Raw genomic sequence first — 24,911 nt, forward strand, 5'->3', positions numbered from 1 at the left:
CTTGGCACTAGTAGGACTATAGCAAAGTCCAATAGCCACGTATAGGATGCCACTAGGTACACTGAGTGTGTGCTAGTATAATGGCTTAGTTATAATTAGTTGGAGTGTGCAACGCAGGCAGACGTGCTGCAAATGTCTTGGCACTAGTGGGACTATAGCAAAGTCCAATAGCCACGTATAGGATGCCACTAGGTACACTGAGTGTGTGCTAGTATAATGGCTTAGTTATAATTAGTTGGAGTGTGCAACGCAGGCAGACGTGCTGCAAATGTCTTGGCACTAGTGGGACTATAGCAAAGTCCAATAGCCACGTATAGGATGCCACTAGGTACACTGAGTGTGTGCTAGTATAATGGCTTAGTTATAATTAGTTGGAGTGTGCAACGCAGGCAGACGTGCTGCAAATGTCTTGGCACTAGTGGGACTATAGCAAAGTCCAATAGCCATGTATAGGATGCCACTAGGTACACTGAGTGTGTGCTAGTATAATGGCTTAGTTATAATTAGTTGGAGTGTGCAACGCAGGCAGACGTGCTGCAAATGTCTTGGCACTAGTGGGACTATAGCAAAGTCCAATAGCCACGTATAGGATGCCACTAGGTACACTGAGTGTGTGCTAGTATAATGGCTTAGTTATAATTAGTTGGAGTGTGCAACGCAGGCAGACGTGCTGCAAATGTCTTGGCACTAGTGGGACTATAGCAAAGTCCAATATCCACGTATAGGATGCCACTAGGTTCACTGAGTGTGTACTAGTATAATGGCTTAGTTATAATTAGTTGGAGTGTGCAACGCAGGCAGATGCGCTCTGCAAATGTCTTGGCACTAGTAGGACTATAGCAAAGTCCAATAGCCACGTATAGGATGCCACTAGGTACACTGAGTGTGTGCTAGTATAATGGCTTAGTTATAATTAGTTGGAGTGTGCAACGCAGGCAGACGTGCTGCAAATGTCTTGGCACTAGTGGGACTATAGCAAAGTCCAATAGCCACGTATAGGATGCCACTAGGTACACTGAGTGTGTGCTAGTATAATGGCTTAGTTATAATTAGTTGGAGTGTGCAACGCAGGCAGACGTGCTGCAAATGTCTTGGCACTAGTGGGACTATAGCAAAGTCCAATAGCCACGTATAGGATGCCACTAGGTACACTGAGTGTGTGCTAGTATAATGGCTTAGTTATAATTAGTTGGAGTGTGCAACGCAGGCAGACGTGCTGCAAATGTCTTGGCACTAGTGGGACTATAGCAAAGTCCAATAGCCACGTATAGGATGCCACTAGGTACACTGAGTGTGTGCTAGTATAATGGCTTAGTTATAATTAGTTGGAGTGTGCAACGCAGGCAGACGTGCTGCAAATGTCTTGGCACTAGTGGGACTATAGCAAAGTCCAATAGCCACGTATAGGATGCCACTAGGTACACTGAGTGTGTGCTAGTATAATGGCTTAGTTATAATTAGTTGGAGTGTGCAACGCAGGCAGACGTGCTGCAAATGTCTTGGCACTAGTGGGACTATAGCAAAGTCCAATATCCACGTATAGGATGCCACTAGGTTCACTGAGTGTGTGCTAGTATAATGGCTTAGTTATAATTAGTTGGAGTGTGCAACGCAGGCAGATGCGCTCTGCAAATGTCTTGGCACTAGTAGGACTATAGCAAAGTCCAATAGCCACGTATAGGATGCCACTAAAAAACACTTAGTGTGTGCAAGTATAATGGCTTAGTTATAATTAGTTGGAGTGTGCAACGCAGGCAGATGCGCTCTGCAAATGTCTTGGCACTAGTGGGACTATAGCAAAGTCCAATAGCCACGTATAGGATGCCACTAGGTACACTGAGTGTTTGCTAGTAAAATTGCTTAGTTTAAAAAAGTTGTAGTGTGCAATGCAGGCAGACGTGCTCTGCTAATGTCTTTGCACTAGTGGGACTATAGCAAAGTCCAATAGCCACGTATAGGATGCCACTAGGTACACTGAGTGTGTGCTAGTATAATGGCTTAGTTATAATTAGTTGGAGTGTGCAACGCAGGCAGACGTGCTGCAAATGTCTTGGCACTAGTGGGACTATAGCAAAGTCCAATATCCACGTATAGGATGCCACTAGGTTCACTGAGTGTGTGCTAGTATAATGGCTTAGTTATAATTAGTTGGAGTGTGCAACGCAGGCAGATGCGCTCTGCAAATGTCTTGGCACTAGTAGGACTATAGCAAAGTCCAATAGCCACGTATAGGATGCCACTAGGTACACTGAGTGTGTGCTAGTATAATGGCTTAGTTATAATTAGTTGGAGTGTGCAACGCAGGCAGACGTGCTGCAAATGTCTTGGCACTAGTGGGACTATAGCAAAGTCCAATAGCCACGTATAGGATGCCACTAGGTACACTGAGTGTGTGCTAGTATAATGGCTTAGTTATAATTAGTTGGAGTGTGCAACGCAGGCAGACGTGCTGCAAATGTCTTGGCACTAGTGGGACTATAGCAAAGTCCAATAGCCACGTATAGGATGCCACTAGGTACACTGAGTGTGTGCTAGTATAATGGCTTAGTTATAATTAGTTGGAGTGTGCAACGCAGGAAGACGTGCTGCAAATGTCTTGGCACTAGTGGGACTATAGCAAAGTCCAATAGCCACGTATAGGATGCCACTAGGTACACTGAGTGTGTGCTAGTATAATGGCTTAGTTATAATTAGTTGGAGTGTGCAACGCAGGCAGACGTGCTGCAAATGTCTTGGCACTAGTGGGACTATAGCAAAGTCCAATAGCCACGTATAGGATGCCACTAGGTACACTGAGTGTGTGCTAGTATAATGGCTTAGTTATAATTAGTTGGAGTGTGCAACGCAGGCAGACGTGCTGCAAATGTCTTGGCACTAGTGGGACTATAGCAAAGTCCAATATCCACGTATAGGATGCCACTAGGTTCACTGAGTGTGTGCTAGTATAATGGCTTAGTTATAATTAGTTGGAGTGTGCAACGCAGGCAGATGCGCTCTGCAAATGTCTTGGCACTAGTAGGACTATAGCAAAGTCCAATAGCCACGTATAGGATGCCACTAAAAAACACTTAGTGTGTGCAAGTATAATGGCTTAGTTATAATTAGTTGGAGTGTGCAACGCAGGCAGATGCGCTCTGCAAATGTCTTGGCACTAGTGGGACTATAGCAAAGTCCAATAGCCACGTATAGGATGCCACTAGGTACACTGAGTGTTTGCTAGTAAAATTGCTTAGTTTAAAAAAGTTGTAGTGTGCAATGCAGGCAGACGTGCTCTGCAAATGTCTTTGCACTAGTGGGACTATAGCAAAGTCCAATAGCCACGTATAGGATGCCACTAGGTACACTGAGTGTTTGCTAGTAAAATTGCTTAGTTTAAAAAACTTGGAGTGTGCAATGCAGGCAGATGTGCTCTGCTAATGTCTTTGCACTAGTGGGACTATAGCAAAGTCCAATAGCCACGTATAGGATGCCACTAGGTACACTGAGTGTGTGCTAGTATAATGGCTTAGTTATAATTCGTTGGAGTGTGCAACGCAGGCAGATGCGCTCTGCAAATGTCTTGGCACTAGTGGGACTATAGCAAAGTCCAATAGCCACGTATAGGATGCCACTAGGTACACTGAGTGTTTGCTAGTAAAATTGCTTAGTTTAAAAAAGTTGTAGTGTGCAATGCAGGCAGACGTGCTCTGCAAATGTCTTTGCACTAGTGGGACTATAGCAAAGTCCAATAGCCACGTATAGGATGCCACTAGGTACACTGAATGTTTGCTAGTATAATGGCTTACTTAGAATGAGTTGGAGTGTGCAGAGGACAAGAGGGTACAGTGGCAGGATTGTGGTGCTCTGGGTAGAGGAATGGAAGCCTGCCTTTCTATTCCCTCCTATTGGTGAAATGCAGGGAGGAAATCCCTGACCTGGGCTACACAGACGCTGTTGCTGTTTGCAGGACCTATCACTTATGGCTCTCTGACCCTGCCGCTTTGAGCCCTTAAAAGGACTGCTAGAATGTGCTCTCCCTAAGCTGTCTAACGCTGTGTATGCAGCGCATACAGCTGTATCGGCTATAGGACTCAGGAGGACGGAGCTGCGACACTGATGTCTGACACCAAAGACGCAGAAGGCAGATAATGGCGTTCGTGAAGAAAATGTCCGGTTTTATAATGCAGGGACATGTGACATGCAGATCCTATCACACATGCCGTTGCTTCTCTGGCTCAAAGTCCACTTAGGTGTGTGTGTGTCTGTGATTGGCTGACATGCTGGCCCGCCCCACAAGACGCGCGCGCTTAGGGAAGGAAGACAAGAAAAAAAAAAAAAAAAATGGCGATCGCCATTATAGAAACAGCAGTGATCTGAAGGCGCTGTTCACGCACACTATACACTGAAATGTGATAATAGTTTGATTCACAGAGTGACTTACACTATTACAGCAGAAACCAAGCTAGGATTTAGCTGTTTTTTGGCTGCTAGAACCGTTCTCGAACGTTTCTAGAACTATCGAGCTTTTGCAAAAAGCTCGAGTTCTAGTTCGATCTAGAACATGCCCCAAAATCACTCGAGCCGCGAACTGGAGAACCACGAACCACGAACCGCGCTCAACTCTTCAGGGACCGTGGATATAGCAACAGGTGTATAGGGAGGGGATATGGCCGAGCCAGGTGCATCCCACGTGAAAAACTCTTACAAACAGGGGGGAGGAGACGGGAGACAGGGAACCAGTTGAGATATATCTCGACGTATAACAGTGAGTGGATGACTATGAGATCAATCCTACAAAAAAACTGGAATATATTAAAAACTGAGCCAACTCTGTCTAAACATCTGCCTGACGTCCCTCTCATGACATCGCGAACAAGTAAGAATCTAAGAGATATACTTTCTAAAAGTCATTACGAACCTCCAAAGAGAAATTTATTTAACATGACAGGTCCTCCACATGGATGTTATCCATTTGGTGATTGTATATCCTGTAAAAATAAAAATATATGTAGGGCTAAAGATTTCTCCTCTGCAGATGGCAAAAATACTTATAAAATCAACCATCATATCTCATGTAGCACAACCCAAGTAATATACTATACTACGTGCGGCTACCAAAGGATTTATGTAGGCCTTACGTCACGACAATTAAGAATTAGGGTGCGTGAACATGTCCGTGACATAACAGCTGGAAAAACTGCAACAGATGTTACGCAATTAAAAACAATTCCCCGTCATTTCAGGCAAAAACATAATTCGAATCCTACGACCTTTTCGGTACGGGGTATTGACCATGTAACCTTGGGTAGCTGCGGTGGTAACATCATGAAAATATTAGCACAAAGAGAATGCAGATGGATTTCAACTCTAGGTACTATGAAACCCCAGGATTTGAATGAGTCATTGGGTTTTGCTTCATACCTGTGATTTACCATGTGTGAGAACAATTCTCTCCTTAAATCTCCCTCCATTGGCAGTTCTTTTAATTTGTTTTTAATTATTGTGGTTTTAATATAGTATATTTTTCTCCCTTATTGTTATAGTGACGTTCCTTCGGTCTAATCACTTATCTCACGTTTATTGTGATAAATGAAAATAGGAAAAGAATTGGATTTATTCCTTAGGACTTTAACTGTAGAAGGAGGAAATGAGAGAATGCGAAAAATGGCGATACAAACAAAGGAAGGAAAGAAAAAGAGGAAGATTTGCTATACAAATTGTGGACATTGTCTTATAAGCCCTCTGTTACGGTTGCTGTGGCTCTGGAGACTATGTCCGGATTTCTTGCTACTGCACATGTGCAAGCGCTGGAGACTAAGTCGTATCTTGGAGCCATTGCACATGTGCGGGTGACATCATCGCTGACACGAGGTCACATGTCTCTGACACCTTCTAAGCTGATTGGCCACTGGTCATGTGCTTGTGACACGTGGTCACATGTCTCTGACACCTTCTATGCCGATTGGTCGCTGGTCATGTGCTTGTGACGCTTTGCTCGGTGATAGGCCAGCGTGACGTCATTGCTGCCATTCTGGCAGCGGATTGGCTCTGGTGTCCTCCATCTTGGATGGGGCACAAAGTCTATATAAGACCCTGACGCACGCCACCCGGCGCTCAGTCCTCTTGGTTCATGCATGCGGGTAGACGCTCTGTGCACGTTCCTCTAGGCATCTCTCTGTCTATGTTAGGTGAGCGCTACTGGCAGGGTAGCGTTCTTATACCTTACAGCTTCGGGTGCAGTCCGTATCCTTACCTCTTAGTGGAGCGGACATAGGCAGGTGCCTGAGGCACATGGTCCGGCTGGGCCTCGTGATTCTACTCGTAGGTGGACGTTGCCGCTAGGGTAACGTTCCTTATACTGCGTCTGGCAGTTGTTCGTATCCTCGCACACTAGGGGAGCGAACAGAGGTAGGAGCTTTGTGCGGCTTATGCTGCTGTCCGTCTCTTTTGCACCACTAGAAGAGCGGACCTAGGCAGGTGCCATATCTAGTGGTTCGTGTCCTCGCACACTAGCGGAGCGAACGCAGGTAGGAGCTTTGTGCGGCTTACGCTGCTGTCCATCTCCTGGCACCACTAGAGGAACGGACCTAGGTAGGTGCCATTTCACACTCACTGCTTTTGTCTCTGTGATCTATAACAGAGACCATTCCACACACCCTCCAAGTAAGGGAGGAATTGCTTTATTTTCTAATTATATTCCTCTGTGAGTATAACAGAGGTATTGCACTCTGCACTTGTGCTATCATTATTTACAGTGGCTCACTTATATACCCCTTACCCTCTGCCATAGTCTGCAGCAGAGTCTTTGCACGGTGGACCCTGACTGTCTGACATTCCTTTAGGTTTTATTATCAGACAGCCCCCCGTAACATTAGGACTGAGCCAAGGGTCTGGCAGTTATGGCAGAATATCAGCAGTTACACCGTTACATACAAGTACTTGAGTCGTGGCTCAAGAGTATAGAGGATAAACCTCAGACCATGGTGACATCTGCACATGATCCTCGACTTGCTCTGCCAAACAGATATTCTGGCGATGCCAGATCATGTCGTGGTTTCATTAGTCAGTGTCAGATACACCTAGAGGTCAATTATTCTCGCTTCTCTACGGAGAGGTCCAGAGTAGGCTTTATCATCTCCTTACTTCAGGACAAAGCCTTAGAATGGGCGACTCCCTTATGGGAGCGATCTGATGTGGTTACTCTGAGACATCAAGACTTTCTTGATGCTCTTAAAGCGGTATTCATGGGTCTGCAGGTTACCCATGATGCGGCCCTGAGACTCTTAGATCTATCTCAGGGTTCGTTATCCACTAGTTCTTATGCCATTGCTTTTAGAACTCTGGTGGCAGAACTAGATTGGCCAGAGAAGGTGTTGATTCCTATCTTCTGGAGAGGGTTGGCAGGCTATGTCAAGGATGCCCTTGCTACTCGTGAGGTCCCTGCTTCTCTGGAGGACTTGATCACAGTATCAACGAGGATCGACGTATGCCAAAGGGAACGTAGACTCGAGGTCTCTTCCTCACGCCCTAAGCATCGGGCTATTCCAGTTGTTGAGGGTCCACTACCATCTTCCTCAGCATCTGAAACATCTCCCACTCCTATGAAGTTAGGTCATACGTCCTACAGACTACGCAAGTCTGGTCCTCCTATATGTTACGTATGTCGTCAGTCTGGGCACTATGCCAACAAGTGTTCTAGTCGTCAGGGAAACTCCCAGGCCTAGTAACCATTAGAGGGGGGTTACTAGAGACGTCTTCTGCACCCTCTAAGTGTAGTATCCCAGGTCAGCTCTCATTCTCTGAGAATACATGGCCTATTATGGCTTTTGTGGATTCCGGAGCTGACGGGACTTTTGTGTCCTCAGGATTTGTAAAGAGACACAATATTCCCTCTATCATGTTAGAGGCGCCTATTCTTGTCCGTGTTGTTAATGGGACTATGTTGTCTGACTCCATTACATTGAGGACAGTTCCCTTGCGCCTTTCCCTGCCTCAGGGTCATATAGAGGAGATTTCTTTTCTTGTTTTGCCTGAGGGTATAGACGACGTCCTTCTGGGTCTCCCATGGCTTCGGACTCATGCTCCTCACATTGACTGGGAGTCCGACAGCATTATTAGTTGGGGTTCGAAATGTCAGTCCCGATGTCTTCCCTTACCACCTAAGGTCGTTGCGGTTGCATTAACTGATCTCTCTCCCATACCTACACCCTATTTGGATTTCCCTGACGTGTTCTCCAAACAGGGTGCTGAGGTTCTTCCACCCCATAGGCCGTATGTTACGGTTGCTGCGAGCACTGGAGACTATGTCCAGATTTCTTGCTACTGCACATGTGCGAGCGCTGGAGACTAAGTCCAGATTTCTTGCTACTGCACATGTGCGAGCGCTGGAGACTAAGTCCAGATTTCTTGCTACTGCACATGTGCGAGCGCCGGAGACTAAGTCCAATCTTGGAGCCATTGCACATGTGCGGGTGACATCATCGCTGACACGAGGTCACATGTCTCTGACACCTTCTATGCCGATTGGTCGCTGGTCATGTGCTTGTGACGTCTTGCTCGGTGATAGGCCAGCATGACGTCACTCCTGTCGTTCTGGCAGCGGATTGGCTCTGGTGTCCTCCATCTTGGATTGGGCACAGAGTCTATATAAGACCCTGACACACGCCGCATGGTGCTCAGTCCTCTTGGTTCATGCATATGAGTAGACGCTCTGTGCGCGTTCCTCTAGGCATTCCTCTGTCTATGCTAGGTGAGCGCTACCGGCAGGGTAGTGTTCTTATACCTTACAGCTTCGGCTGCTGTCCGTATCCTTACCTCTTAGGGGAGCGGACATAGGCAGGTGCCTGAGGCACATGGTCTGGCTGGGCCTTGTGATTCTACTCGTAGGTGGACGTTGCCGCTAGGGTAACGTTCCTTATACTGCGTCTGGCAGTTGTTCGTATCCTCGCACACTAGGGTAGCGAACAGAGGTAGGAGCTTTGTGCGGCTTACGCTGCTGTTCGTCTCTTTTGCACCACTAGAAGAGCGGACCTAGGCAGGTGCCATATTTAGTGGTTCGTGTCCTCGCACACTAGTGGAGCGAACGCAGGTAGGAGCTTTGTGCGGCTTACGCTGCTGTTCGTCTCTTTTGCACCACTAGAAGAGCGGACCTAGGCAGGTGCCATATCTAGTGGTTCGTGTCCTCGCACACTAGTGGAGCGAACGCAGGTAGGAGCTTTGTGCGGCTTACGCTGCTGTTCGTCTCTTTTGCACCACTAGAAGAGCGGACCTAGGTAGGTGCCATTTCGCACACATTGCCTTTGTCTCTGTGATTATTAACAGAGATCATTCCACACACCCTCCAAGTAAGGGAGGAATTGCTTTACTTACTTATTATATCCTTCTGTGAGTTAACAGAGGTATTGCACTCTGCCATAGTCTGCAGCAAAGTCTTTGCACGGTGGACCCTGACTGTCTGATACTCCTTTCGGTTATTATCAGACAGCCCCCCGTAACACCGTATGACTGTGCCATAGACCTTATCCCAGGTTCGGTTCCACCTAAGAGCAGGGTTTACCACCTGTCGATACCTGAGTCGGAGGCCATGTCGACCTATATAAGAGAGAGTTTAGAGAAGGAGTTCATTCGTAAGTCTGTCTCTCCCGCGGGAGCTGGGTTTTTCTTTGTTCGGAAGAAAGAGGGTGATTTGCGTCCCTGCATAGATTACAGGGGTCTTAACGCAATCACAATAAAGAACAAATACCTGTTACCTTTACTTTCGGAGCTCTTTGACAGACTGAGGGGAGCTCAGGTTTTTACGAAGTTGGATCTGCGGGGTGCGTATAACTTGGTACGAATTCGAGAGGGTGACGAATGGAAGACCGCTTTTAACACCCGAGACGGTCACTATGAATACCTCGTCATGCCTTTTGGTTTATGTAATGCACCCGCAGTATTTCAGGACTTCGTAAACGATGTGTTCAGGGATTTACTGTTATCCTCCGTCGTGGTGTATCTGGACGACATCCTGATTTTTTCTCCTGATCTGGAGACTGATTGTCAGGATGTCGTTCGTGTCCTTTCCCATTTAAGGGAGCACTCATTGTTTGCTAAACTCGAAAAATGTGTATTCGAGCAGTCATCCTTGCCTTTTTTGGGCTACATTATCTCACAAGAGGGTCTGGCTATGGATCCTGCGAAGCTCTCTGCTGTCCTGGAATGATCCGAACCTCATTCCTTGAAGGCGGTGCAACGCTTCTTAGGATTCATAAATTATTACAGGCAGTTCATACACCATTTATCTACTTTGGTGGCCCCTTTGGTGGCCTTGACTAAGAAAGGTGCTAATCCAAAAGTCTGGTCTACTGAGACATCTCAGGCTTTTGAGGCAGTAATAAGACACTTTTCAACTGCTCCCGTTCTTCAAAGACCCGATGAGAATAAGCCCTTCCTCTTGGAGGTTGATGCCTCTTCTGTGGGTGCTAGTGCGGTCTTGTATCAAAAGAACGGTGCAGGTAGAAAAAGGCCGTGTTTCTTCTTTGCTAAAACCTTTTCACCGGCAGAGAGAAACTATACCATTGGGGATAGGGAACTGCTCGCCTTGAGATTAGCCTTGGAGGAGTGGCATCACTTGCTGGAAGGAGCGAAACATCCTTTCCAGGTCTATACAGACCATAAGAATCTGACGTACTTACAAACCGCTCAGCGTCTGAATCCTCGCCAAGCCCGCTGGTTCTTGTTTTTCTCCCGCTTTCACTTCTCCATCAACTATCTGTCTGGGAGTAAGAATATCAAGGCAGACGCTCTGTCTCGCTCTGTGGTTTCTACCCAGGAAGAGATTGACGAACCTCGTCTTATCCTTCCCTCCCGGGTTTTTCATAAGCTCTCCCCTGTGACGTTAGACCAAATCCCACCGGGCAAGACCTTTGTGCCACCTGATCGACAGAATGATATACTGTCGTGGGCCCACACCTCAAAGGTGGGTGGGCATTTTGGTATTAAGCGGATACGAGAGTTACTGGAGAGGTGGTACTGGTGGCCACACTTAGCCAGCCACGTCAAGAGATATGTCGGTTCCTGCTACTCGTGTGCTCGCAACCGTCCATTACGGCAGAGACCGGCTGGGCTCTTGCATCCTTTACCAGTGCCAGATAGACCATGGGAGGTGGTAGGCATAGACTTTGTGGGGGATCTTCCGTGTTCACAGGGACATAGATTTGTGTGGGTCATTACGGACCATTTCTCCCAGATGGTTCATCTCGTACCGTTATCGAGAATCCCGTCTTCTAGGGTACTAGCCAAACTATTCTTCAAGCATGTCTTTAGGCTTCACGGGATGCCAGATCGTATCATTTGTGATAGAGGCCCGCAATTTGATTCCCGTTTCTGGCGAGATCTTTGTAGCCTTCTGCAAATTGAGTTGAATCTCTCTTCGGCATACCATCCGGAGACCAATGGTTTGGTTGAGCATACCAATTAATCCATGATTATACAGTTAGGTCCAGAAATATTTGGACAGTGACACAAGTTTTGTTATTTTAGCTGTTTACAAAAACATGTTCAGAAATACAATTATATATATAATAATGGCTGAAAGTGCACACGCCCAGCTGCAATATGAGAGTTTTCACATCCAAATCGGAGAAAGGGTTTAGGAATCATAGCTCTGTAATGCATAGCCTCCTCTTTTTCAAGGGACCAAAAGTAATTGGACAAGGGACTCTAAGGGCTGCAATTAACTCTGAAGGCGTCTCCTTCGTTAACCTGTAATCAATGAAGTAGTTAAAAGGTCTGGGGTTGATTACAGGTGTGTGGTTTTGCATTTGGAAGCTGTTGCTGTGACCAGACAACATGCAGTCTAAGGAACTCTCAATTGAGGTGAAGCAGAACATCCTGAGGCTGAAAAAAAAGAAAAAATCCATCAGAGAGATAGCAGACATGCTTGGAGTAGCAAAATCAACAGTCGGGTACATTCAGAGAAAAAAGGAATTGACTGGTGAGCTTGGGAACTCAAAAGGCCTGGGCGTCCACGGATGACAACAGTGGTGGATGATCGCCGCATACTTTCTTTGGTGAAGAAGAACCCATTCACAACATCAACTGAAGTCCAGAACACTCTCAGTGAAGTAGGTGTATCTGTCTCTAAGTCAACAGTAAAGAGAAGACTCCATGAAAGTAAATACAAAGGCTTCACATCTAGATGCAAACCATTCATCAATTCCAAAAATAGACAGGCCAGAGTTAAATTTGCTGAAAAACACCTCATGAAGCCAGCTCAGTTCTGGAAAAGTATTCTATGGACAGATGAGACAAAGATCAACCTGTACCAGAATGATGGGAAGAAAAAAGTTTGGAGAAGAAAGGGAACGGCACATGATCCAAGGCACACCACATCCTCTGTAAAACATGATGGAGGCAACGTGATGGCATGGGCATGCATGGCTTTCAATGGCACTGGGTCACTTGTGTTTATTGATGACATAACAGCAGACAAGAGTAGCCGGATGAATTCTGAAGTGTACCGGGATATACTTTCAGCCCAGATTCAGCCAAATGCCGCAAAGTTGATCGGACGGCGCTTCATAGTACAGATGGACAATGACCCCAAGCATACAGCCAAAGCTACCCAGGAGTTCATGAGTGCAAAAAAGTGGAACATTCTGCAATGGCCAAGTCAATCACCAGATCTTAACCCAATTGAGCATGCATTTCACTTGCTCAAATCCAGACTTAAGACGGAAAGACCCACAAACAAGCAAGACCTGAAGGCTGCGGCTGTAAAGGCCTGGCAAAGCATTAAGAAGGAGGAAACCCAGCGTTTGGTGATGTCCATGGGTTCCAGACTTAAGGCAGTGATTGCCTCCAAAGGATTCGCAACAAAATATTGAAAATAAAAATATTTTGTTTGGGTTTGGTTTATTTGTCCAATTACTTTTGACCTCCTAAAATGTGGAGTGTTTGTAAAGAAATGTGTACAATTCCTATAATTTCTATCAGATATTTTTGTTCAAACCTTCAAATGAAACGTTACAATCTGCACTTTCTGTTGTCGAGATTTCATTTCAAATCCAATGTGGTGGCATGCAGAGCCCAACTCACGAAAATTGTGTCACTGTCCAAATATTTCTGGACCTAACTGTATACCTTCAACACTTTTTTGCTGAGAACCACGATAACTGGTCCTCCCTCCTACCCTGGGCAGCATTTGCCCTTAACAATTCGCTGGCTGAGGCCACTGGGCAGACACCATTCGTACTCAATAATGGACAACACCCTAGGGTACCGGTACCGTTTCCTGCTGCTGCACCTTCTCCTCTTGTGGCCGACTGGGCAACTAATGCCAGAGAGGTTTGGGATCGGACTCAAGAGTCGATCCAAGCAGCTAAGGACCGTATGAAGACGGTGTCCGATCGGTTTCGTCGCCCAGCTCCTGTCTTTTCTCCAGGGGATTTTGTGTGGCTCTCTGCAAAACACGTGAAACTTAGAGTGAGCTCTGTCAAATTTGCTCCTCGCTTCCTGGGTCCTTATGAGGTTCTTCGACAGGTAAATCCTGTAGTCTACCAATTGAAGTTACCCGTCCATCTTAGGATCCATGACAAATTCCATGTTTCACTGCTAAAGCCGGCTATTTTACCTCACGCTCAAGAGGTGCACTCTCCTGCCTCTGATTCCTCTCGCTCTAGCTATGAGCTACGAGCCATAGTTGGTTCTAAGATGGTTAGAGGGTGCAGGTTCTTCTTGATAGATTGGGAGGGCTATGGCGCGGAACATCGCTCTTGGGAGCCTGAGGAGGCTGTCCATGCTCCCGACTTAGTTGCCGATTACCTGCGTCGCCGGGAGGGGGGCCCTTGAGGGGGAGGTACTGTTACGGTTGCTGTGGCTCTGGAGACTATGTCCGGATTTCTTGCTACTGCACATGTGCAAGCGCTGGAGACTAAGTCCTATCTTGGTGCCATTGCACATGTGCGGGTGACATCATCGCTGACACGAGGTCACATGTCTCTGACACCTTCTAAGCTAATTGGCCACTGGTCATGTGCTTGTGACACGTGGTCACATGTCTCTGACACCTTCTATGCCGATTGGTCGCTGGTCATGTGCTTGTGACGCTTTGCTCGGTGATAGGCCAGCGTGACGTCATTGCTGTCATTCTGGCAGCAGATTGGCTCTGGTGTCCTCCATCGTGGATGGGGCACAAAGTCTATATAAGACCCTGACGCACGCCACCCGGCGCTCAGTCCTCTTGGTTCATGCATGCGAGTAGACGCTCTGTGCAAGTTCCTCTAGGCATCTCTCTGTCTATGTTAGGTGAGCGCTACTGGCAGGGTAGCGTTCTTATACCTTACAGCTTCGGCTGCAGTCCGTATCCTTACCTCTTAGTGGAGCGGACATAGGCAGGTGCCTGAGGCACATGGTCCGGCTGGGCCTCGTGATTCTACTCATAGGTGGACGTTGCCGCTAGGGTAACGTTCCTTATACTGCGTCTGGCAGTTGTTCGTATCCTCGAACACTAGGGGAGCGAACAGAGGTAGGAGCTTTGTGCGGCTTATGCTGCTGTCCGTCTCTTTTGCACCACTAGAAGAGCGGACCTAGGCAGGTGCCATATCTAGTGGTTCGTGTCCTCGCACACTAGTGGAGCGAACGCAGGTAGGAGCTTTGTGCGGCTTACGCTGCTGTCCGTCTCTTTTGCACCACTAGAAGAGCGGACCTAGGCAGGTGCCATATCTAGTGGTTCGTGTCCTCGCACACTAACGGAGCGAACGCAGGTAGGAGCTTTGTGCGGCTTACGCTGCTGTCCGTCTCCTGGCACCACTAGAGGAACAGACCTAGGTAGGTGTGTGAAGCCCCACAGGTGTTGTATCGGTGCATACCTTCAGGGACTCCACGTAGCTGGTGCTGGTCACAGGTAGGGAATCTTCGGTTTTGATTGTGACGCCACTCTCAGTATTGCGGCCAGTAGGGACCGCCACTGCAGGTTGAGGGTCGCCTGGGGCTGATGGTGTGTGCAGTTAGTTGGAATAGCCTCCTGAGAGTGAGGCAAGCCCCAGGGCCCGGTGTAGGTTTGTAGTACCACAAGTCGCAGAATGACTCACACAGGCAGAATTGTCTTTCAAGGGCTTTACTCACATTTGATGGCAGGGTGAGTAGCCCGGGCGTAGCTGGGATGAACCAGATGGGAACCAGGTATCCTTCCGGCTGACTTTATGAGGGTGACTACTGACTCGCCTTCCTTAGCCCTTGGTGGTTTGGGGTGACCCCGACTTTGAGTCCCTATGGGGGTCACCCAGGGAAGATGCTGCAGCCTCTCTCCCCCTTTTGTTTGCCGTTTGCTTGTTCCCCGGACCAGGCCACTCCGGCTGCTTGCCTCCTGTGACCTATGGGCCCTCACTGCGGTTACGTGGCTGCGGCTTTTGTGGTGTTGTGGTGTGGGCTTTGAGAGCCCCACACCGGCAGGTTTAGCAGAAGAAAGCTGGATCTATCTTCGCTTCGGGATCTGCCGCCCGGTTGGGCCTGGTGCTCTCTAGCAGTCTCCTTACTTCCCACTCCGTGCTTTCTCTCTAGCTGAAGCTGGCTTTCAGGCAGCACTCCTAGTTGACCGTTCTCCCCCGTCGGTAGCCACTGCGCGGGCGCTGTTAGACAGCATCTGCCCCACAGGTCTGCTCCTCACTGAGCCCTCTGGAGTTCTCTGCTCTAACTGACTCACTGCTCCTCCTCTCCTGTTCTTGCCTACGCCACCTAGCAACCAGATTCTCTTACCACACCCCTTGAGAGGAGATGGAGGCTTTTGGCCCCCTCCACTATTCCAGTGAAGGTCAAGGCTTTTTCCCCCTCCTGGGATCCCCAGGGGTCCTCTCATGGGTACATGTGTGAGACCTGATCACTATGCGCCTGTGTACCACACCCCTGTCAGCCTTCTGGATTACCTGTATTGTACTGTCCCCAGCATGGGTGCAGTACTCAGTGGTGCCTGACCAGGTCAGGGGCGCCACACTCCCCCTTAGTTATCACCAGCACGTCCTCGGGCTGCAAGACAACATTTTAAAATGCATAAAACATTAAAACATGTAAAACATTTTTAAAAGCACCAGGTACCATACATCACCACCCTCCACCCACAAGTCCGTTAACCCACCCAAAACCCTTTCACGTTGGCCGCGGCTTCAGCCACTTCTGGCAGGATGTAGAGGCGGCTTACATGGGCTGGTGGTTTCAGGGTATACCTGGCCTGGTGGATCCGCGCCTTCAGCCTCTTCTGGCAGGATGCAGAGGCGGCCTCCACAGTTGGTGCTGACCAGGTACCCTCTTTGTGGTGGTGAGCCAAGGCCCCATAAACAGGCGTGCTCTCTGGTTGCAGGTGAGCCAAGGCCCTATATACGGACGGGCTCCTCCTGGTTGCAGACGAGCCAAGCCCCTAAACAGGCTGACTCTGGTGGTGGTGGTGCCCTCTGGTGTAACTATTTACACTGCGAGAGTTTGTGGCTATAGCCAGTTCATAGCCTTAAGGTTTATTTCTCACAATAGTTTTTGTGGGCACATGCTTAAACGTTGCAAAACAAAACTTTTCAAAACTTTAACTTCTGTACTTCTTTCTTTACTTTACTCCTCTTTACCAGGGCTTGAGCCTGTATGGCGATGGCACCTGCTGCTTTCCTGCTCTCTGTCGTCGTCTGTGGTCGTCTCATCTGTAGGTTCCTTGTCTTTTCTTTCTTGATCTTCATCTGTTTCCTTATCTCTGTCTTTTCTTTCTTGTAGCATGGGGTGGCTGTAAGGTTTGCTGGTGCATAGTGCTACGTCAAGCGCGTACAGTCCTCTTTCGCCTTGATGCATAGTAAACGGGACTGAATCTCCCATCTTTAGATTTCTGCCAGGGTGTCCTCTAGGCAGATGAGCGCTCACATCTCTCCGATTGACAAATATCCCTTCTTTGATACCAGGGGCTACAATGAATCCATATCCACTTCTCAGATTAAAATCCTCCACTACTCCTCTGAAAAGGGGTCCTCTGGCCTGGGCTTTGGACCTTCTCAGGGCTCGTTTTTCTTGCAAGTCTCTGGCGGTGACTTCTCTCTGCTCTGGAGATGACGGTGCAGAGGATAGTTGCGTTCTGTTGCGGTGTGTCTTACGGGCTGGATTCTGTAGGGTGCAGCTCACAAACTCCCAGGTAAGGCTTTTGGGCAGTTCTTCTTCTGCAGATGGGGTCAGGTCTTCCTCATCCCAGCGAGAATAGGGCAGCATCTCTGGCTCTGGGTATGGCTCTGGAGTCAGCTTCTCAGCTTCCTGGCCTCCTCCCCCCCTTAGTTCTTCCTGGCACTCCTTGGGTAGCAGTGCTGGGGATGGATTTCTTTCTGCCGGCCCAGGTGGGGAACTCTTTGCCGTGGTTGCTGCAGGAGCTGTCGGGATACTCTTTGGGGTGTGCGGAGGGAGCATGTACCGCTCCACCATCTCCCGTGGGAACTTAGCTTCCAGGTCGGCTTTTAGCTGCCAGTATGCGGAGTCCTCACCTACCAGGGATTGTCTAGCAGGGACTTCCTGAACCTGGGGAGCCTTGTCTGCTCTGGCCTTGCGGGCTGGGGTAAATGGTACGTCAGCCTTGTCTTGGCGGGCCGCGCCTGGCATGGCGGCGGCCTGGTCTTGGCGGGCCGCGCCCTGTATGGCGGCGGCCTGGTCTTGGCGGGCCGCGCCCTGTATGGCGGCGGCCTGGATCGGCGTCGCAGCTGCGATGGGGTCTGTGCAGGCTGAGCTGGGCGTCGCTGCAGCGGCCGGGGCTTGGCGGGCCGAGCAGGGCATCGCTGCGGCGGCCGGGGCTTGGCGGGCCGAGCAGGGCATCGCTGCGGCGGCCGGGGCTTGGCGGGCCGAGCAGGGCATCGCTGCGGCGGCCGGGGCTTGGCGGGCCGCACCTGGCGTGGCTGCGGCCTGGTTCAGCGTCGCCGCGCCGGGCGCCTCTTCAGGGACCGCGGGCGTGGCAGTAGGGGTCGGGGCACTTGCGCTAGCCGGGGCATCACTCGACTCACCCATCGTTGGCAGCATCGGGGTCTGAGTTGTCACCGCCCGATCTGGCACTCGGTGCGCGGCTCTCTCCTCGTAGGCCCGAACCGCCGCGGTCATCCATAGGAACTCCTCGCGTCCCTCTCTGATCAGCCTTCCGACCCTGGCTTCCAGTTGATCGCAGAACTCGGCAAGCTCCCGACACCACCAGGCAGCGGAGCCTGGCTCTGGGTCTCTGCACTCAGACGCCATTTTCATTAGCAAGCTGCTGGCTTCTCTTCTGCTCCGCCGTCTCCGGACGCTTCCGCTCTCTTTTCTGGCAAGCTCCGAACTCTGCAGGGGATCTCTGGGTAGCCACACCTCTTCGTGGGCGGTAACTTCTTCCAGCGCGGGCTGCTGTTGTTTTTCAGCGCGCTTTTCATGGTGGCAATATGGCGGCGCTTCCAATTTTTCAAGCGGACCGCCCAGGCACATGGTCACCTGTCTGAACAGGTCTAGTCCTTATCCTGTTCGTGACGCCAGATGTGAAGCCCCACAGGTGTTGTATCGGTGCATACCTTCAGGGACTCCACGTAGCTGGTGCTGGTCACAGGTAGGGAATCTTCGGTTTTGATTGTGACGCCACTCTCAGTATTGCGGCCAGTAGGGACCGCCACTGCAGGTTGAGGGTCGCCTGGGGCTGATGGTGTGTGCAGTTAGTTGGAATAGCCTCCTGAGAGTGAGGCAAGCCCCAGGGCCCGGTGTAGGTTTGTAGTACCACAAGTCGCAGAATGACTCACACAGGCAGAATTGTCTTTCAAGGGCTTTACTCACATTTGATGGCAGGGTGAGTAGCCCGGGCGTAGCTGGGATGAACCAGATGGGAACCAGGTATCCTTCCGGCTGACTTTATGAGGGTGACTACTGACTCGCCTTCCTTAGCCCTTGGTGGTTTGGGGTGACCCCGACTTTGAGTCCCTATGGGGGTCACCCAGGGAAGATGCTGCAGCCTCTCTCCCCCTTTTGTTTGCCGTTTGCTTGTTCCCCGGACCAGGCCACTCCAGCTGCTTGCCTCCTGTGACCTATGGGCCCTCACTGCGGTTACGTGGCTGCGGCTTTTGTGGTGTTGTGGTGTGGGCTTTGAGAGCCCCACACTGGCAGGTTTAGCAGAAGAAAGCTGGATCTATCTTCGCTTCGGGATCTGCCGCCCGGTTGGGCCTGGTGCTCTCTAGCAGTCTCCTTACTTCCCACTCCGTGCTTTCTCTCTAGCTGAAGCTGGCTTTCAGGCAGCACTCCTAGTTGACCGTTCTCCCCCGTCGGTAGCCACTGCGCGGGCGCTGTTAGACAGCATCTGCCCCACAGGTCTGCTCCTCACTGAGCCCTCTGGAGTTCTCTGCTCTAACTGACTCACTGCTCCTCCTCTCCTGTTCTTGCCTACGCCACCTAGCAACCAGATTCTCTTACCACACCCCTTGAGAGGAGATGGAGGCTTTTGGCCCCCTCCACTATTCCAGTGAAGGTCAAGGCTTTTTCCCCCTCCTGGGATCCCCAGGGGTCCTCTCATGGGTACATGTGTGAGACCTGATCACTATGCGCCTGTGTACCACACCCCTGTCAGCCTTCTGGATTACCTGTATTGTACTGTCCCCAGCATGGGTGCAGTACTCAGTGGTGCCTGACCAGGTCAGGGGCGCCACAGGTGCCATTTCACACTCACTGCTTTTGTCTCTGTGATCTATAACAGAGACCATTCCACACACCCTCCAAGTAAGGGAGGAATTGCTTTATTTTCTAATTTTATTCCTCTGTGAGTTTAACAGAGGTATTGCACTCTGCACTTGTGCTATCATTATTTACAGGGGCACACTTATATACTCCTTTTCCTCTGCCATAGTCTGCAGTCTTTGCACGGTGGACCCTGACTGTCTGACATTCCTTTAGCTTTTATTATCAGATAGCCCCCCGAAACACCCTCCTTGTTCTTTCTCCTTCTCCCCCTCCCCCTTTTTCCCCCCCTTGCCCTCCTCCCATCCCTTATCCAAACCCCACCTCCCCTTCTCTTCCCCCCCCCCTCTCTCTCCTTCCTTCCCCTTTTCTCCCCCCCCCCTTTTGGGCACAAATTATTGATAAAAGATTAAGTGACTTAATTATAAACTCTGACAGCCATGTACAAAATGAACTGAATAACATGACTTAGAGATTAACAATAATATATAATTTGGTTAATAGTTTATTGATATTAGGTAAAATGGAATTATTCTGTTTCTCTTAATAGGTGGCCTACTACATGATCAATCTTTTGGTCGCTGTGTTCATCCATGCGGGGGTTGGCATGGTGCCTGCCACCCCGACGCGGGATTGAATGCCGCGGCTTATGGAAGATCATGTTTAGGGAGACTACCGATAGAGAAAATATTTGTAATGGCATGTATGACATTTGAGATCTAATAATTATATACTAACTCTGAAAGGGTAAAAAAGTACAGGAGAAAAAAACAATATTAATCTGCTATAATTATTTATCTATAAATGATATCACAAGCATAGATTAAGAAATTTGAAACAGTATTATGATATATAAAAAAGTTCCCCCCTCCCTCCTCTCTTGTGGGTGATATGATATATATGGCTATTGAGGCGGTGCCACAATGTAAGAACAGCTTACCATAAGAATTCCCTGTTATTTTCTCCTTATATATGGAGTTTAATTACCATCTTGTTATTGTCATTCCCCTTTTTCCTTTATTCTAATGTCTATTTCCTTAAAATATTGTAAAACTCAGAATAATTAATTAAATATAACTCAATCTTATAAGTGACTTAATAGGTCTTGGATGCGGCCATGCTCGGTCGCTGCAACATGCGCTTTCCTCTTCTGTATATGCTGGAGTGGCTGATCTATCTATATCTCCCGTGACTGTTCTGTCGGGACATGTGGTGGGACAGTAAGGCGCCTCCTGCCCTACCCCGTGTGGCCGATACTCGGCGTGTGTGAGGTGTACCTGGACTAAGCCTCCCAGGTATGTGCAGAGGAGGACTGCTAATAATTTTGCGAATAGCGATCACCTTGTAAGCCACGCCCCCAGACCATGGAGTTGGTCGGTAGTATTTACTCCCTCCTGCACATGCTCTGGTTGGTGTGGTTGGCGGAACAAAGCATGTCCTTGCATCAATGCACATGTGTAGTGACCTCACTGCCATGTGGCCTCCTCCGTCCAATGGAATATACATGGGAATATATGACTCATGTTAATCAATGCACACTTGCGATGCAATACATTGGATTGCTTGGAGGACGTCACGTGGCACTGAGCGGTGCCGCATTTAATACAGGGAAGGAATGCCCAGAAACCACACCTCCTTGAAGAAGCAAGTTGTGAAACATGTGTCGGGGAGCTGTCCGGGTGGTCCACTTCCATTATGGGTAAATAATACATCTATTGATTTTAACTGTTTAATGATCATATGCATATGAGCGCTATTATCTACTGATAATGCTTGGGGAACTAGTGACCTGACATTTGGCTGCATATACTGTGCATTTACCACATTGGAAGCGTGGGGGCTCCCTTGATTTTTTTCCCCACTGCACCTGGGATTAAGTGGTGATATGCACGCGGCACAGCAGCCATCTCTCAGGAAATAATATGAGAAACAGGGGGTTAGAAAAATTATGATATTCCTGCTGATCCACTGGAGCTGTGGATACTTTAATACCGCCAGTGTGACTAATTAGATGAATCTGAAAATAACATTTGGAGGATTTTATTGCGGTATTTCTGTACCACTGCTCCTGTTTGATTTGGGAAATCTTTGTGACCCAATATATAAAACCAACACTGATGACAATTAGTGCTGGAATAATCCCCTTGCTAATGAATATATAGATCTCTCCTTTTTATAGGGATTAAAGCTGGAGGATTTAATAAAGTTTTATTATTCCTCTTACCACGACTATCCCCCATGCTTACCTGTGTGCATTGATGTTTGAGCAGCTTATTTTATTGACCCCATGAACTAGCCTTGTTTTTGACTGGGATTAATTTGCTATAATACTGAGCACAATATTTTAATAGTAATTTTTTCTGTAAAGAATGAAAAATATTCTGTATATATTATTGATGAATAAAATAAAAATATGCATAATTTGATACTGACTCAAGTCTCTTATATTTTGAAGTTGTTGGAGTCATAAGGTATCCAAAAGATGGGTTTTTTGAACTTCTGTACTGTGCCATGCCATACCCTGTAGACAGCGCTTGATTGGAGCCAATTTCATCCTACAATAGGCTAATGACCCAAAGCACACCTCCAAATTATGCATGAACTATTTAGGGAAGAAGCAGGCAGCTGGCATTCTATGTGTAATGGAGTGGCCAGCCCAGTCACCAGATCTCAACCCTATTGAGCTGTTGTGGGAGCAGCTTGACCATATGGTAGGCAAAAAGTGCCCATCAAGCCAATCCAACTTGTGGGAGGGGCTTCTGGAAGCATGGGGTGAAATATCTCCCGATTACCTCATCAAATTAACAGCTAGAATGCCAATGGTCTGCAAAGCTGTAATTGCTGAAAAGGGAGCATTCTTTGACGAAAGCAAAGTTTGAAAGAGAAAATTATTATTTCAAGTATAAATCATTATTTCTAACCTAGTCAATGTCTGGACTATATTTTCTATTCATTATGGAACTCATTTGATAAATGAAAGTAGGATTTTTCATGGAAAAGACAAAATTGTCTGGGTGACGTTAAACGTTTGAACTGCAGTGTACGTTTGGAAGGGATTGCTCTTACTTACCCATTTTGGCGGTAACCTGTTACACCTCGTGGCTCTCCTGTGGCAAGGAATGAGACAGTCTCCTTGCCTGCCACGAGCGCTCCTGCTCAGCAGCGCCGAAGGTCTGCCAGACTGCGCAGAGTGCAGGAGAAACCTCCTCAGAGAGGCAGCACAAGGGTGACACCTAGTGGTACTCCTGTTGCAAGAAATGAGGTGGTCTCCCATTCCTTGCCTGCCGCAGCTCCTCCTGCTCAGCAGCCTCGAAGGTCTGTGAGGCTGCTCAATGTGCAGAGGTTTGTTGCTCAGGGAAGCAGTGAGACTCCCGTTATCTCTACACATTGTGAGACCGAGGATCCCGCCTCTATTTCCCAGAGGCAGGAGGGTGAGCATGTACTATGCTTGGTGGATCCTGATTCGCCCACTGACGTCACACGGCTTGATGACAAGGCTGGTGACGTGGTGAATCCTGACTGGCCAGGCTGGGATGTCGTGGATCCTGATTGGGTCAAGTCCGTCATCTCCGCCTCGCGCCCGCCCTTGGCTAGAGCTACACCTCCTTAAAAGCTCCTCTTGCCATCATGGCGGCGCGCGACCGTCCTTCTATGTTTGGATGTCTGACAGCGTGCTGCCACGCCACTGCTCAGGCATTATCGTCTTCTGTGGGCTTGGCCCTTGCTGCTTAGGCAGCACCTGGTTTGCAGGCCGTGTCCCTGCCTTGCTGCTCCGGCAGTAGCTCCTTCAACAGGCCGTGTTCCTGTCCCAGGTGAGCTTCTCGAGTCTCCACCGGACTCACCTGGTTATTGAAAGCACACGTGCGTGGGCACCTCTGTGCTACCCTCGTGCCATATTCTCGTGACTTCCACTGGCACACGTGCGTGGGCACCTCTGTGCTTCCCCGTGCAACAGGTACACCGAGCCGTGTGATCCCTGCCATACAACCCACACGGGTTAGGGCAGACCGGTGTACATAGATCGTCTGTGACATTCCAGACGATCGCTAGCAGCAACCCGCTCACTCTTCACCCACCATAGCAGCGGTCCCTTACACCGCACAGTGGACCTTGACCGGCGGAAGCTGTCAATTCCCCATCTTGGCACGCTTCCCCGGGTCCCCCTCGTAACAGTAACCCCTCATTGAGACTCAGATAGTGGAACACATATTCCATAGCAGTTTACAATGCGCCTATTGTAGGGGGTCACAGCCTGGCTTGTGCCAACCACATCAGCCACATTAATATGGTGCTAGTCGGCTTGCCAAATATGTAGCAGTACTACTAGCATTTTGGGCTGCCTGGTACTAAGTACTCTCCAGTACTTTTTCCACAATATTTTTTGGGTCAAAGTTTGCTTATCTTGGGCCATCAACATCTGCAAATATGTCACCAAAACCCAAAATGACAAAAAAACCTGTTGTTTAGGGACAGGAACGTGCACGTGGGCGTGATGTTGTCAGTGGTGAGCGACAAGGCGCTGAGTCTGAGTCTGTGTCAGGTCAGAAGATGCTTGACGCATCAACTATGTTCCTTGCCAAATTGTCTGGTCTAGAATGTAAATGTGTGTGGAAGCCAGAAGAGCGAGAGCAGATTCTGTCTTGAATGGCAGACAACCAGGTCTCTTTGCATTTCTCAAGCAGCAACAAATCTTCCATGACCACACAGTCTACTTGGATACAGAAAAAGGCTGGCCCATCCAATTTTCAATCTGGTCCTCCTTCCTCCCCCCAAGATCAGTCACAGGAGACATATGACGTGAAGCTGGGCCACTCTGAAGATCTGTTTTGTAAGTATCCTTTGGTTGGTATTGGCCACTCACCGTGCAGCATTGAAGAGGGATTTGAGAAGGTGGCATGCATTGACGTGCAAGTATTTGAGGACCTATGGCCAGAACAAAGCCACTTTGAGGAACTTGATTTAGGGTAAGTTCACACAGTGCGTTTTTCGGGTGCATTTTTGCTCAGAAAACTGCATGAATTTGCTTCCCCAGCAAAGTCTTAAGGCTAAGTTCACACACTGCATTTTTTTGACGCTGCGTTTTTGTGCATTATTTGCAGCAAAAAACGCACAAAAATGCACCCGCGGCAAAAACGCATGCGATTTTACCGCATTTTGGTGCGTTTATTGCTGCGTTTTGCTGCATTTTTGCTCACTGCGTTTTTTATCAGTGAACATTGCCATTAAAGATTGTTGAAAAAAAAAAAAGAAAAAAGGTCTGATGT

The sequence above is a fragment of the Anomaloglossus baeobatrachus genome, chromosome 6, assembly GCF_048569485.1.
Source record: "Anomaloglossus baeobatrachus isolate aAnoBae1 chromosome 6, aAnoBae1.hap1, whole genome shotgun sequence".
Lineage (NCBI taxonomy): Eukaryota > Metazoa > Chordata > Amphibia > Anura > Aromobatidae > Anomaloglossus > Anomaloglossus baeobatrachus.